Genomic DNA, 14,636 nt, shown 5'->3' with positions numbered 1-14,636 from the left:
GGAGTTCCTTAATATTTAAAGTGTGTTCAATATTACCACCCTCCCACCCGACTTGCACAATATCAATAATACGCCATCTCAAGTCAGAGATCTTATGTTTAAGAAGGGCCCAATGACGAACTAAAGGAGCTGATTCTAACCCAGTGTTTACACGGGATTTATATTTGTTTAATCTTATGTTTATGGACCTAATAGTACGGCCAATATACAGTTTTGGGCATGGGCATTGAATAACATATATGATGTGGGATGATTTACAATCGGTTCTAGTCTTTGCCACGTAGATCTTACCCGACTGGGGGTGTACCCAACTTTCTCCGGTAAGCGCAAACTCACACCATTGACATTGACCACAACTAAAGTGGCCTTTTTGAGAACACTCTGGAAATCTCCTACGAGGTTTTATGAGTTCACCTAGATTTTTAGCTCGCTTGTATGTGAAAATTGGACCCTCCATGTCAGCCCCCAATAATAACCTAACCACATGCCAATGTTTCAAAATGATCTTTCTTATATCGCAAGCCAGGGAGGAAAAATGTTGAACGCAAACCAATGTATTATTAGCCCTAGACTCCTGATTGTATTCAAGTAGCAAGTCCCTGTGAGCTTATCTTGCTCTCAGGTACGCTCGACGTACTACTTGACGCGGATATCCTCTCTGTTTAAACTGGTCTTTTAAGGCCCGGGCTTGTTTTTTATATTCATCTGAGTCACTCTGTCTCTGCGGTATAGTTTATATCCCGGTAGCACTGTGTCCCAGATATTTTCATCAGTCCACCAGGTTTCCGTGATGCCGATGATGTCAACGTTATGCTTTTGTGCCACAGCTTCTAATTCACCCACTTATTTCTAAGGCTCCTTGCATTCGTGTACATACACTTGAGTTTACGGCCTGTTCCCTTCTTTCGTGTCCTTCCCTCTTGTGTCCCTTTTGGTCTATTTTGTCTGTGATCTGGTGTCTTCCCCTCCATCTTCCTGCACGGTATTCTCCAAGTATACCGGTTCCCAAATCATCGATTCTCTCTCTCGGTCGACTGTTGGCTTCCCCCTTCTTCCTAATTTAAAAGCTTCTCAATTTCTCTCTTGAGGTTGTTTGCAAGTAGCCTCATTCCGTCTGCTGAGGTGGAGTCCGTCCTTCCTGTATAGCTTGCTCTTCTCCCAGAACGTCATCCAGTTGTGCACGAAGTGGAATCCTCCTTCCTCGCATCCACGTGTTCACTGCTTGCAGCTCCATCTGTCTCTTCTCATCTGCCCTGGATACCGGCAGGATCTCCGAGAATGCTATCCTCTGCGTTATGGTCTTCAGCTTCCTTCCTAGCATCCGGAACTGGTCCTTCAGTACTTCTCTGTTGTAGTTCCTGTTGCTCACCTTCGTCCCCACATGGATCACCACAGCCGTATCTTCTTCTTCCTCCACGCTGTCAACGATCCTGTTGATGCAGCTCACTATGTTTTCTACCTTGGCTCCCGGTAGGCAGTTAACTAGCCGATACTGTCTTCCTCCTGCTATGTGGCTGTCAACTTGTTTGATAATGGAGTCCCCCATGATGATTTCTGTCCCCTCTTTCTTCTCTTGCTTCTCCAGGCGCAGGTCTCCGTGCACACCCATCTTCCCTTATCTTAGCATTGGCTTGCACAGGACTTGTCTTCTTGTGGGTCCCCTCTGCTGCTTCCATATCCTGCTGCTGTGTTGTCCTGCTGGCGGTCCTCTCTCTGTAGATGTGTCCCGGCAGTTCCACTGTTACTGGTGATTTTCCACGGTCTCCCTGCATGCCTCCTCTATGAACTTCTCCAGCTCTCGGACCTCTTCTTCAATGGTTTCCTCTGTCTTGATCTCTGCATCCTTGTCCTCCTCCTCCACTGCTCGAAGTGCCTCCAGTTCCAGTATTCTGCCCTCCATGAGTCTGACTTGTTCTTCAGGTTCTCCAGTTCTCATACGAGAGAAATTCCATCCCCTTTATCATATTGATCACTCTTTAAATTTTTTCTAGTGCCGCTATATATTTTTTTGAGATAAGGAGACCAGAATGCAATACTCAAGGTGAGGTCGCACTTTTGAGCGATACAGAGGCATTATAAATTCTTAGTCTTGTTAACCATCCCTTTTCTAATAATTCCTAGCATCCTGTTTGCCTTTTTGACCGCTGCCACTCATTGGGTGGAAGGCTTCAGTGTATTGTCTATGATGACACCCAGATCCTTTTCTTGAGTGCTGACCTCCAAGCATCCAATAACTATGATTTGGATTATTCTTCCCAATGTGCATCATTTTGCATTTGTCCACATTGAACTTCATCTGCCATTTGGACGCCCAGTCTTCCAATTTTATAAGGTCTCTCACACATCCCACCTACCTTCAGCCACTCTGCCCTCTCTTTCAGAGAACATGTTGATTTTGCTGTTTTATGAGATTGAAAGTTACAAGATTAACAGACTCTTCTTGCACCTCAACACATATCAGTTAATGCAAAATGTCTAAAGCCCTGTCTGATGTCATAACAAACTACAGTATATTAAAATTTTTTTATTTTTTTTTAGTTCAACAATTTTTATTGGGTTTAAAGTACAGAAAAATATAGATATCAGAACAAACACAATGTGAATTCAAAGCACAGGTATCAGCATAATACATACATGCATGAAAGGAAAGTGTACGAGGAGTTAAGTATATCTAGTAAGAACGTACCAAATAGCTAAATATCAATATTCTGGTAAATAAATAAATTACAAAAGGTCAATTAGAACAGTAATCAATTAAGGGTTGCCATATATCTAAATATTTAGTCATAGTATTAGACTTCTCAGTATAAACTTTTTCATATTTGCCCGTAAGGCATAGAGCATTCCACCACATATGGAAATCGATCTTAGATAAGTCTTTCCAACAATAGAGGATTGACTGTATCGCTAAGGCAAGCATTATAGTGAGCAAATGGGTCTCCATCTTGTTTATATGGACCGATAGCGCTTGCGCCATTAAGATGATATGAGTAAAAGAAAGATTATCAGATAAGTTCAATATATCGCATATGGTGGACCAAACTCTGCCCCAATATAGTTGGACATGTGGACAAGAGAATAAAAGATGTTCCATGGTACCCATATGGAGTTTACAAGTCCAGCAAAGACTGGAAACTGTCGAGTTTATCTTGTTAGATAGTACTGGAGTCCACACTGCTCTGTGAAAAACAAAGAATAGAGATTGGAGGAGAGAGGCAGAACGTATGGACTTGAAGAGAGATGACCATAACTGAGTCCAGTCAATAGCGTCCGAAGGGAGATTTAGTTGATTTTGCCATTTGATTTCCGTTTCCATAGGGCCAGGATATTCCATTCTCTGTATCAGTTTATACCACATTGATGCTTTAAGGGGTATGTTAGAACAAGAGCGAAGCAAATTTGATAAACCAGGAACTATAGACACCTTTGGAGTTGTAATCAAGGAATGACTTATACAGTGAATTAACTGCAGCCACCGGAAGTATTGAGAATTATTTAGGCCAGTGGAGGCCGAGAGATCCTGAAATGACATCCATCCATCTGTATTCATAAGATCTCGAACCAGCCAGATACAATTTTTCTGCCACTCCTGCCAAGATAATGTAGCATTTGATATTTTAAACCGATCATTATTCCAGATAGAGATCAAAGCTGATGCATTCCATGTACACGAGAAAGTAGAATCCACAGTATCGATAGCACACTTGTATGCTGTGAGAATTAGGTCCTTTTGATCAGCTTTAGTTAGCACAGTGCCTGCTAAGTTCTCAATACGATATCTACCATAAATCTCACATTCCAAGGGAACCCAAGCAGGTAGGTCCTCACTTCGAGAGCTGTGATATCCCACTACCCACTGTTTCATAATAAAAGCATGATGATAGTGCAAGAAAGAAGGGTAGTTCACTTCACCAGAGGATCGCTGTGATTTCAATTTAGGTAGGGCAATGCGGGGTTGCTTGGAGTTCCATAGAAACTTCCCAATAATGGAATCAATCTGCTTATATAAAGAAAAGGGTAGTTGAAATGGTAGCATGTACAGAATATAATTAATCTTGGGAGCCAACATCATTTTAATGGTCTCTTGTTTCAGTCTCATGTTTCTATTTCACATTTTCTTAGTTCACATTTATTTAGGTCAATTCATACACTTTCATTTATTTTTGATCCTCTATTTTTTAATGATGATTTATTTTTCATTGCGTGTGTCTTTCCTTGTTCATCATATTACTTCACAGTTCACATACCCCATCTTGTTTATTCACGTCACTTGATCACAAGCTCTGTCAGCATGGTATGACAACACCATCATGTTACTTTTTACAGTACTTTTTAATGATTTCTGTATTGTATCTGTATTTATTAGGACCCCTGACGAAGGTTTGTCCGAAACACGGACCATATCGGGTCCCTCAATTGGTAAAAGGGTTTTAAATTTCTGCATTTTAATTTTGGTACAATAAATTTTGCCTGCATCTTGTACATAGTCTGCAGTTTTTGTTTGTTTTTCCTGGTTGGTGTTTTTTCTGCAGATTAGGTTGGACCCCCTCCTTATTTTTGTAAGTCACGAACTCTAACCAGAGTGATTATTTGCTAATCACCTAACCAACCTACAATGCAAGGCACAAAAATGGGGATGACATGGCAGATCAGCGAGGAAATAACATACATCCACCAGCAGTGGGGAAGTGAAGCTGATGCTGGATGAACTTCTGCAGTCTTTGTCTCATGTATGGCAAAACAGATCAAGAGGGGCTCTTATTATCTGACCAAAGATTCAAAACACAATATCACAAAACAAGGGTCTAAAACATATATGATGCTTGTGACCGCATTCAAACATTCTGGTCCTTTGTGGCTCTGTACCTGCAGTCTGCTTTGCGTAAGCAGATTCCTTTGAGAGCGGATGTTCTGCTTTTTTCTCAGGGAGTCCATTTGGGTTTGTCCAGAGGTGGCAACATGTTATTACAAGAGGCCTCTTTGTTGGCCCAGAAGTGTATACTTTGGTTGTGGCGCCAAGCTGAAGTGCCGACCTTACTATGTGGAGGAATGAACTGTTTACTCTGTTGAAATTTGAATATCTGGATGTTCGAAGGGGGAGGTCCAGGGCCTTGGAGGAAATTCAGGAGAATCTGGGCTCCCATTTGGGAGGGATTGTCCCGTAGAGCTCGCAGTTCTTTATTGAACTTTTGACACTGGAGTGCTGGGGGAGGGGGTTGGGGGGAGGTGGGGTGGGGTGGGTTCAGATGGGTCTTCATGAAGGAATGACACGAAAAACATGTTTCAGCATTTTCTCTTGTTAGTGATTGTTGGTATGTGGTGACTGTATTTCTATCTCTACAAACAAAAATTTAATAAAAATGATTTTTAAAAACCCATATATGATGGCTTTATGAGACATAGTAAAGCAGGGGTGCCCACACTTTTTTGGCTTGCGAGCTAAAATGACCAAGTCAAATGATCTACCAACAATAAAATTTTTAAAAACACAAAGCACACTGTATGCAGAGAAAATGTTAATTATCATTTGTATTCGGGGATTTTTATCAGAGGTCAAGGCAGATGACTTTAAAATACGCAATGTCACCTCAGTAACAACTATACAAAAATAGACAAATATACCCCCTCCCCTTTTACAAAACTGCAATAGCAGTTTTTAGTGCAGGAAGCTGCACTGAATGCCCTGTGCTGCTCTCGCCGCTCATAGGCTCCCTGTGCTAAAAACCGATATTTCGGTTTAGTAAAAGGGGGCCATAGTGCAAAATATAGACAGCAGATATAAATTCTCAAAATGAACATATTTTGAGCACTAAATTGAAAATAAAAACTCATTTTTCCCTACCTTTTTGTTTGGTGATTTCATGAGTCTCTGGTTGCACTTCCTTCTTCTGTAAAGCCAATATTTCTTTCTTTATGCCTTTCTTTCTCTCTCCCCCTGCCCCCCCCCCCTCTTTATTTCTGCCTTTCTCTCTACCCCTGCCCCCCCCAAGCCATCGGGCCGATTTCTCCACTTCCCGATTCTTTCCCTACCCCCACCCCCAAGCCACCAATGCGATTTCTCCCTGCTGCTTCCCCGAACCAGGCCTGGTGTGTACAAGCGCCGGACTCGCAAAACTTCACCTCTGGCATCAATTCTAACATTGGGGAGGAAGTTCCAGGCCAGCCAGGCAGTGATTGGCTGACCCAGAACTTTCTCTCCAACATCAGAATTGACGTCGGAGGTGAAGTTTTGTGAGTCCAGTGCTTGTACGCACCAGGCCAGGCTTGGGGAAGCAGCAGGGAGAAAAAGATCACAAAGGCAACGCGATCGACTCGTGTTGCCTTTGCAATCTACTGGTCGATTGCAATCGATCATTTGGGCACCCCTTTAGTAAAGACATACACACACATAATTATCTATGTTCATAGACATATTTTTGGGGGGTGTCCTTTGTTTCATTTATATGCACTAGGGGGCTCATAATCGAAATTGGAAAACGTCTAAAAACCGGCCTAAATCGGCACTTGGACGATCAGTAACAAAAGTCATCCAAGTGCCGATAATCGAACAGGGTGTTGGATGTATTTAAAAACAACTTAGGCCTTCACAGTGAACGACCAGAGCTAAAAGAGGTGTTTTAAGAGGGGTGAGGGCGGGATTTGGGTGGAACTTGGGCCGTCCTAAATTTAGTCGTACTGCATGTATAACCAAAGGTTTTAAACACTGCCTAGACCAGGGGTAGGCAATTCCGGTCCTCGAGAGCCGGAGCCAGGTCAGATTTTCAGGATATTCACAATAAATATGCATGAGATAGATCTGCATCTCAAGGAGGCAGTGCATGCAAATCCATCTCATACATATTCATTGTGGAGATCCTGAAAATCTGACCTGCCTCCGGCTCTCGAGGACCGGAATTACCTACCCCTGGCCTAGACAGAACTTGGACATTGTGACTTAGGCCAGTGGTTCCCAACCCTGTCCTGGAGGACCATTAGGCCAATTGAGTTTTCAGACTAGCCCAAATGAATATGCATGAGAGAGATTTGCATATAATGGAAGTGAGAGGCATGCATATCTGCTCCATGCATATTCATTAGGGCTATCCTGAAAACCCGATAGACCTGGTTTTAGATGGCCTAAGTCAGTGGTTCCCAAACCTGTCCTGGAGGACCACCAGGCCAAAGTCCACAAAAGGTATCCAAAGTGACTTGATAAGCACTGCAGACACAAAGTACAGACCCCCATACAAAGCTCCAGTGATCCTGATCCCACCCCTATAAAAAACATAATAACAACTTTACATATCAGCCTCCAGAACATCAGCACCTGGCATAGGAAAGCCTAATAGAGCTGCACAGAGGTGGCTTAAGTGGTCTTGGGGGTGGTTTAGTGAACCATGGAGAGGAGGCCCCAGGCCCATAAGCCACTCTAATCACTGCATTCATGGAGAAACGTGCACCCCCCAAAAAAACCCCAAAACCCTTTTGTACTGCCATATAAGTGGCTCCTGCAGCCGTATGGGCTATTAGGGTGGTAGATATGTGGATCTAGTAGATTCTAGGGGTGTTTGGGGGGCTCACCATGACCTATAAGGGAGCTGTTATGAGATGTTTATCTGGCACGCTTTTTGTGAAGTTCACAGCAGTGCCCTTTAAGGTGCCCCACTACTCTGTTGCCATGTCTGGGTGTCTAGTCCTTTACTTTTCTGGCCCCTGAATTTTTGGATGAAAATGGATTATAAAGATGGACGACTTAGCGGTCTGGACGATCAAACGGCTGGACGTACAGTTGGACAATTTTCAAAAAAAAAAAAATGCTGGATGTATTTTTTGAAAATATACCTTTTCCCATGTCTGACTTTGGACGACTTGTGAGTTAGACCAAAACGGACTTAGACGTTTCTTTTGATTATACCCCTCTATGGGTTTTTGTTATACAATAAGTATGCATATTAGCTTGCACATTTGTAATGCACTTTATTCTGACCATTATGGATGTGTTTCTATGCTTATAATGTAATTAGGTCCTTCTAAATGTGTGTGCTTTTTGTTTGGCTTTTTTTTTTTTTTGGCATTGTATTATATTTTATTTTTTGTGATTTATGCTCTTTGATATTATTTTATGGTTTATTCATTTTTTTAGAGTTGGATTTATATACACATATGCGTTTTAAGCCTTGTCTGTTGTCACCGGGATTAGTTTCAGGTTGGCCTTATATCTATATTTATTTTTTGTTTGTGGATTATTGAAACACATTCAATTCCTATGGTCTTCGGTGCATTTGACATGGGTGAATCGCTACTGCAACTTTGTAAAAGGGGCCCTATACAAATCAATGCTTTTAGCATCCATGAAGAGATAGTTAATTAGAATACGATTGTTCTATTCATATTTTCAATGTTCTTCTGCCCCCTTTTATTTTAATTTATTGTCTCAAATCAATTCTGTGAAGCAAATCATTTAATTAAGCAGAACTTATTCACATAACAAGTCTCTCTTCCTAAGTAGTAGTAACCATATTTAATCACAGGGTGTCAGCAAAACCTAGGCCTGTTCTAATATTTTACTTCAGCTGGTAAAATATTAGATGAAAACTTGCCAGTGAAAGATCATACTTGTACATAATACAGAAACACATTCCCAAAGTAGTTTCTGACTTTTAAGATTTATATTAATTTTGCTAGATCAGTTGCAAACATTTTAAGGTAATATGTTTTGGCCTAGGACAAGCAAGCAGCATATTCTCACACATATGGCTACTTGTAAGCAACATCAAGAGAGAAGTTGAGAAGTTTTTAAACTAGGAATAAGGGGAAAGCTGACAGTCGACCAAGAGAGAGAGTCGATGGTTCGGGAACCAGTATACCCAGAGGATATCGTGCAAGAAGATAGAGGGAAAGACTCACTGGATCACAGGCAAGGCAGATCGAAAAGGACACAAGAGGGAAGGAAATACAAGAAAGGAACAGGCCGCAAACTCAAGTGTATGTACACGAACGCAAGGAGCCTTAGAAATAAGATGGGTGAATTAGAAGCTATGGCACAAAGAAATAACGTTGACATCATAGGCATCACAGAAACATGGTGGACTGAGGAAAAAGTCTGGGACACTGTGCTACCGGGATACAAACTATACCGCAGAGACAGAGTGTCTCATAAAGGTGGGGGCATTGCCATATACGTCAAAGAGGGAATTGAATTTACTGGAGAGAACACGCCACAACTGACGGATAAGTTAGAGTCTCTATGGGTCAAAATTCCGGGAACAAATGCCCTGGAAACGAAGATCGGCATCTACTTCCGACCCCTAGGGCAGTCCGAAGAAATTGATGGAGAAATGATGGACAAGATTAAACGCAATTGCAAGGGAGGCAACATAGTTATTATGGGTGACTTCAACTGTCCGGGAATAGACTGGAACCTAGGCACCTCTGGCTGTATTAGAGAGACCAAATTCTTGGATGCTGTAAGCGGTTGCTTCCTGGAACAACTTGTCAAGGAGAACACTAGAGGAAATGCAATTCTGGACTTAATTATAAATGATCTACGAGGACCGGCACAAGATGTAGAAGTAGAAGGGATGCTGGGAAACAGCGATCACAATATGATCTGCTTCGATCTGGATGCAGTGGAGAAACATTAGTCCAAAACAACAGCCACGACATCAAACTTCCGAAAAGGGAATTACGAAGGGCTGAGACTCATGGTAGGGAAGAAGATTAAGAAGAGGATAAGCACTGTAAAAACGTTAGAGCAAACTTGGTCCCTTTTTAAGGACACAGTCACTGAGGTGCAAAATCTATATATACTGCGTATCAACAAGGAATCAAAGAGGAAAAAGAATAAAAAACTGGCATGACTCACTGTAGAGGTGAAGGAAGCGATAAGAGACAAGAAAACTTTGTTTAAGGAATGGAAAAGATCAAAAACGGACGAAAACTGGAACAAGCATAAACAACATCAAAGCAGGTGCCATAAAGCGGTAAAAGGGGCCAAAAGAGACTACGAAGAAAAAATAGCCAAGGAGGTGAAAAACTTCAAGCTGTTCTTTCGATATATTAAGGGGAAACAACCCGTGAAGGAAGCGGTTGGACCGTTGGATGACCATGGAATAAAGAGAGCGCTAAAGGAGGACAAAGCAATCGCCGACAAACTGAACACATTTTTTGCGTCTGTATTTACTGAAGAAGATGTACACAGCATACCAGAACCCATCAGGCTATATGTTGGAAATGAAGACGATAAGCTGACAGGATTGACAGTCAGTCTAGAGTAGGTATGTAGGCAGATTGATAGGCTTAAGAGTGATAAGTACCCAGGACCGGATGTCATCCATCCGAGGGTCATCAAGGAACTGAAAGGGACCATAGCTGAACTGCTTCAACTGATAGCCAATCTGTCGATCAAATCAGGAAAGATTCCAGAAGACTGAAAAGTGGCGAATGTTATGCCAATCTTCAAAAAAGGTTCAAGGGGAGATCGGGGAAACTATAGATTGGTGAGTCTGACCTCGGTACCGGGAATGATGGTAGAGTCGCTGATAAAGGACCGCATCATTGATCACCTTGATGGACACGGGTTGATGAGGACCAGTCGGCACGGTTTTAGCAAAGGTAGATCATGTTTGACGAACTTGTTGCACTTCTTTGAGGGAGTAAACAGACAGATAGACAAGGGCATCCCAGTCGACATTGTATATCTGAATTTTCAGAAGGCGTTTGACAAGGTTCCGCATAAACGACTACTTAGGAAAATTGCGAGCCATGGAATCGAGGGTGAAATACTCACGTGGATTAAAAACTGGCTGGATCATAGGAAACAAAGAGTGGGGGTAAATGGACAATACTCAGACTGGAAGAGCATCACCAGTGGGGTGCCGCAGGGCTCGATGCCTGGACCCTTGCTCTTCAACATCTTTATAAATGATCTAGACATTGGTATGACGAGTGAGGTGATTAAATTTGCGGACGATACAAAGTTATTCAGAGTAGTGAAGACAGAGGGAGATTGCTAAGATCTGCAATGTGACATAATCAGATTTGAGGAATGGGCATCAACATGGCAGATGAGGTTTAACATGGATAAGTGTAAAGTGATGCATATAGGTAACAAAAATCTCATGCACGAATACAGGATGTCTGAGGAGGTACTTGGAGAGACCTCCCAGGAAAGAGACTTGGGAGTTATGATCGACAAGTTTATGAAGCCGTCCACGCAATGTGCTGCGGTGGCAAAAATGGCGAACAGAATGCTAGGAATGATAAAGAAAGGGATCACAAACAGATCGGAGAAGGCTATCATGCCGCTGTACCTGGCCATGGTGCGCCCTCACCTGGAGTACTGCGTACAGCACTGGTCGCCGTACATGAAGGAGGACATGATGCTACTTGAAAGGGTCCAGAGAAGGGCGACTAAGATGGTTAAGGGGCTGGAGGAGTTGCCGTATTGTGAAAGATTAGAGAAACTGGGTCTTTTCTCCCTCGAACAGAGGAGATTGAGAGGGGGCATGATCGAAACATTCAAGTACTGAAGGGAATAGACATAGTAGATATGATGGTCTCAATTATAACTGACTCTGTGAATTTTCACTAGAATTTGGTTATGGGTCTAAGTGTTCACGTATAAACCTACTTGTTATTGATAACTTTGAAATTAATTGCTGGTTTAGATATTAAGGTGATTTGAGTTGGAGATTTTATATATTATCACCGTAGTTGAATGAAGTTTCCTATATTTTTTTTGTGTATATCAATTAATAAATTAATGCCACAATATATGTAGATAGCATAACCTTGTGCCCTCCAAATATAATCCTCTTACATTTAGATATCAGATGCAAATTTCAACTATCTTCTAAATCAGGGGTCCCCAAAGTCCCTCCTTGAGGGCCGAATCCAGTCGGGTTTTCAGGATTTCCGCAATGAATATGCATGAGATCTATGTGCATGCACTGCTTTCAATGCATGTTCATTGGGGAAATCCTGAAAACCCGACTGGATTCAGCCCTCAAGGAGGGACTTTGGGGACCCCTGTTCTAAATCATTTGGACAGCCTTATGCTATTATTTAAAATACAGGCCAGCAGTATTGTGACCTGTTTTTTGGTTTTATTTTGTTTTTTTATTTTGGTTCTTGTACAAAATTGAATTAACATTTTACTCAGAACGTATAAAATACAATGAATTTTGCATACTAAGAAGCTTTTTGTGAGCCTGTTTATGGTTGACCTAGCTGTGATTTTCTGATGAAGCTAAAAATATTTTTGAGGACAAGGATAGAAACTAATCTCTCAATGAAATATAGCAGACACCCTGATGGAGGCGTAGTCAGCTGCATTGGCCTCCAGTACTATTTCATATACCGGTACATTACAAGATTCTCAATGAATTTATGGAAAATTGCTTAGATATTTTAATGATATTTTGCAAATTTAAAGGCCAGGGTGTACACTGAGATCTGAAAAATGTATGCTGCTGGATGTGGAAATAAAATGGGAAATACACTATGGGGCTCATAATCAAAACTTAAACACATCTAAAATCCCACCCAAGTCAGCACTTGGATGACCTAAAAGACAGGTTGTCCAAATGCCGATAATCAAACTGATTTTCTGGATGTATTGTGGGACCTTTTAGGCCTCTGAATCCCGTTGTGCGCCCAGAACTAAAAGGGGCGTATCTGGAGGAGTGGTTAGGGCAGTATGGGGGCCAACCTAGAATTAGTTGTCCTTCAGGGCTAATCAGGGGCCAACCTAGACTTAGTCGTTCTGCAGGGATAATCGAATGTTTTACTAGACATCCTGTACAAAACTTAAATGTTGTGAGTTAGATGATATAAAAACAGGTATAAGTGCCAAAAAGGTATTCAAAGTGATCAGATAACCACTGCAGAGACAAAGTAAAGAATTCCCCCCCCCAGTATTCACTGACCCCCCCTCATACACCCACAAAGATTGGATTAAAAATGTGCATACCTGTCTCCAGAACATCAGCACCTGATAAAGGAAAGCCTAGTAGGGCTGCACACAAGTGTCTTAAATAGCCTGGAGGGGTGGGCTAATGAACCATAGAGGACCCAGGCCCATAAGCCACTCTAACCACTATATTTATAGTGAACCATGTGTGCCCACCAAAACTCTACTCTACTGCCATATAGGTGCCACTTGCAGCCATAAGGGCTATTGGGGTTGTAGACAGGGTGGGTATAATGGGTTTTGGGGGGCTCACCATAACCTATAAGGGAGTTCTGGTGAGATGTTTATGTGGCATCCTTTTTGTGAAGATCACAACAGTGCCTTCTAAGGTGCCCCACTGCTCTGTTGCCTTGTCTAGGTGCCCACATCCAAATGATCTTTTTCTGGGCATTTGGGATTTGAACGAAATTTTGATTGAAAATGTATAAAGATGAGCATTCTAGCGGTCTGGATGAACAATAGCTTGGACGTCCAGATAGATAATTTAAAAAAGATATATATATTCTAGATGTATTTTTTTTGAAAATGGGCATTTTCCCACTGCCAACTCTAGGCATCTAGCGCCATACGTTTGAATCAGATTTAAATATTTGTTTTGATTATGCCCCTCCACATACATACAGCAAAGTCCTCCTTTTCAGTGGCAGGTCCTGTCCTGTGGAATAGTATTTCTGGAATGTTATGTTTCTGCGAAACAATGCTGAGATTTAGGAAGTTAAAAACTTACTCTTTTATTCAGGCATTTCAGTGAAATGAAAATTTTCTATTTTGGAATATTTCTGTATTCTGGTCCCAAAGAAGTTTTGTTATTAATATCACTAATTGATGATTCATTGTGAATGTTTAATTATTTTGGATGGGGTTTTTTTTTAACTGTAAGTCGCCTAGGTTTTTAATATTTTAAATAAATAATGGTTAGTGCAGTAGACTGAGAGGGGCATAATAAAAAAAAAAAAAATGTCTAAGTACCTTTTTGACCTGAGGCTTTAAGCGCCCAAAGTAGGCAGCAAGAAAATGTCCATTCTTGAAACAACTGTCCAAAATGTGTTTTTTTTTTCCTAGAACAGCCTACCTGTACGTTCAGGCATTTAATCAGCCAGACCGCCACTCCGTCTACCTTTTAAGCACTATTCCCGAAAAAAAAATTGCCCAAGTCCCAAACGGCCAAAACAAGACCTTTTAGGCATGGGAGGGACCAGTCCTTCGCCTAAAACCACGATTCTCTAACCGGCATCTGTCATAAGCACTGGTAAGAGAATCATGGAATCGTTTCCCCCCCCCCTACCCAACAATCGTAGCAGGAGAGATGCCCAATCTTGCCATCCGACACCCATCGCAACCCCCTGGTTGATTGCGGCAGGAGAGAAGCCAAATCTCTGCAGCCCACACTTACTGCAACCCCCCCTCCCCCGAATAATCGCAGCAGGAGAGATGCCCACATCCAAATGATCTTTTTCTGCCCGAAGCCGCTGCAACCAATTCTGAATGATCACAGCAGGGTGGTACCCAACTCTCTTGCCCGAAGCCGTCACAACCCACCTAGATGATCGCCAGCAGGAGAGATGCCCAATCTCTCTTGTCAACACTTGCAAACCCCCCCCCCCGCAAGCATCACGGCAGGAGGGATGCCCAGTCCCTCCTGCCCAGCACCCCCCCACACACAAGCATCATGGCAGGAGGGATG

Source organism: Geotrypetes seraphini, chromosome 2 (genome assembly GCF_902459505.1).
Source record: "Geotrypetes seraphini chromosome 2, aGeoSer1.1, whole genome shotgun sequence".
Taxonomy (NCBI): Eukaryota; Metazoa; Chordata; class Amphibia; order Gymnophiona; family Dermophiidae; genus Geotrypetes; species Geotrypetes seraphini.
The sequence above is the reverse complement of the archived record's forward strand: the minus strand, read 5'-3'. Positions refer to the sequence as shown.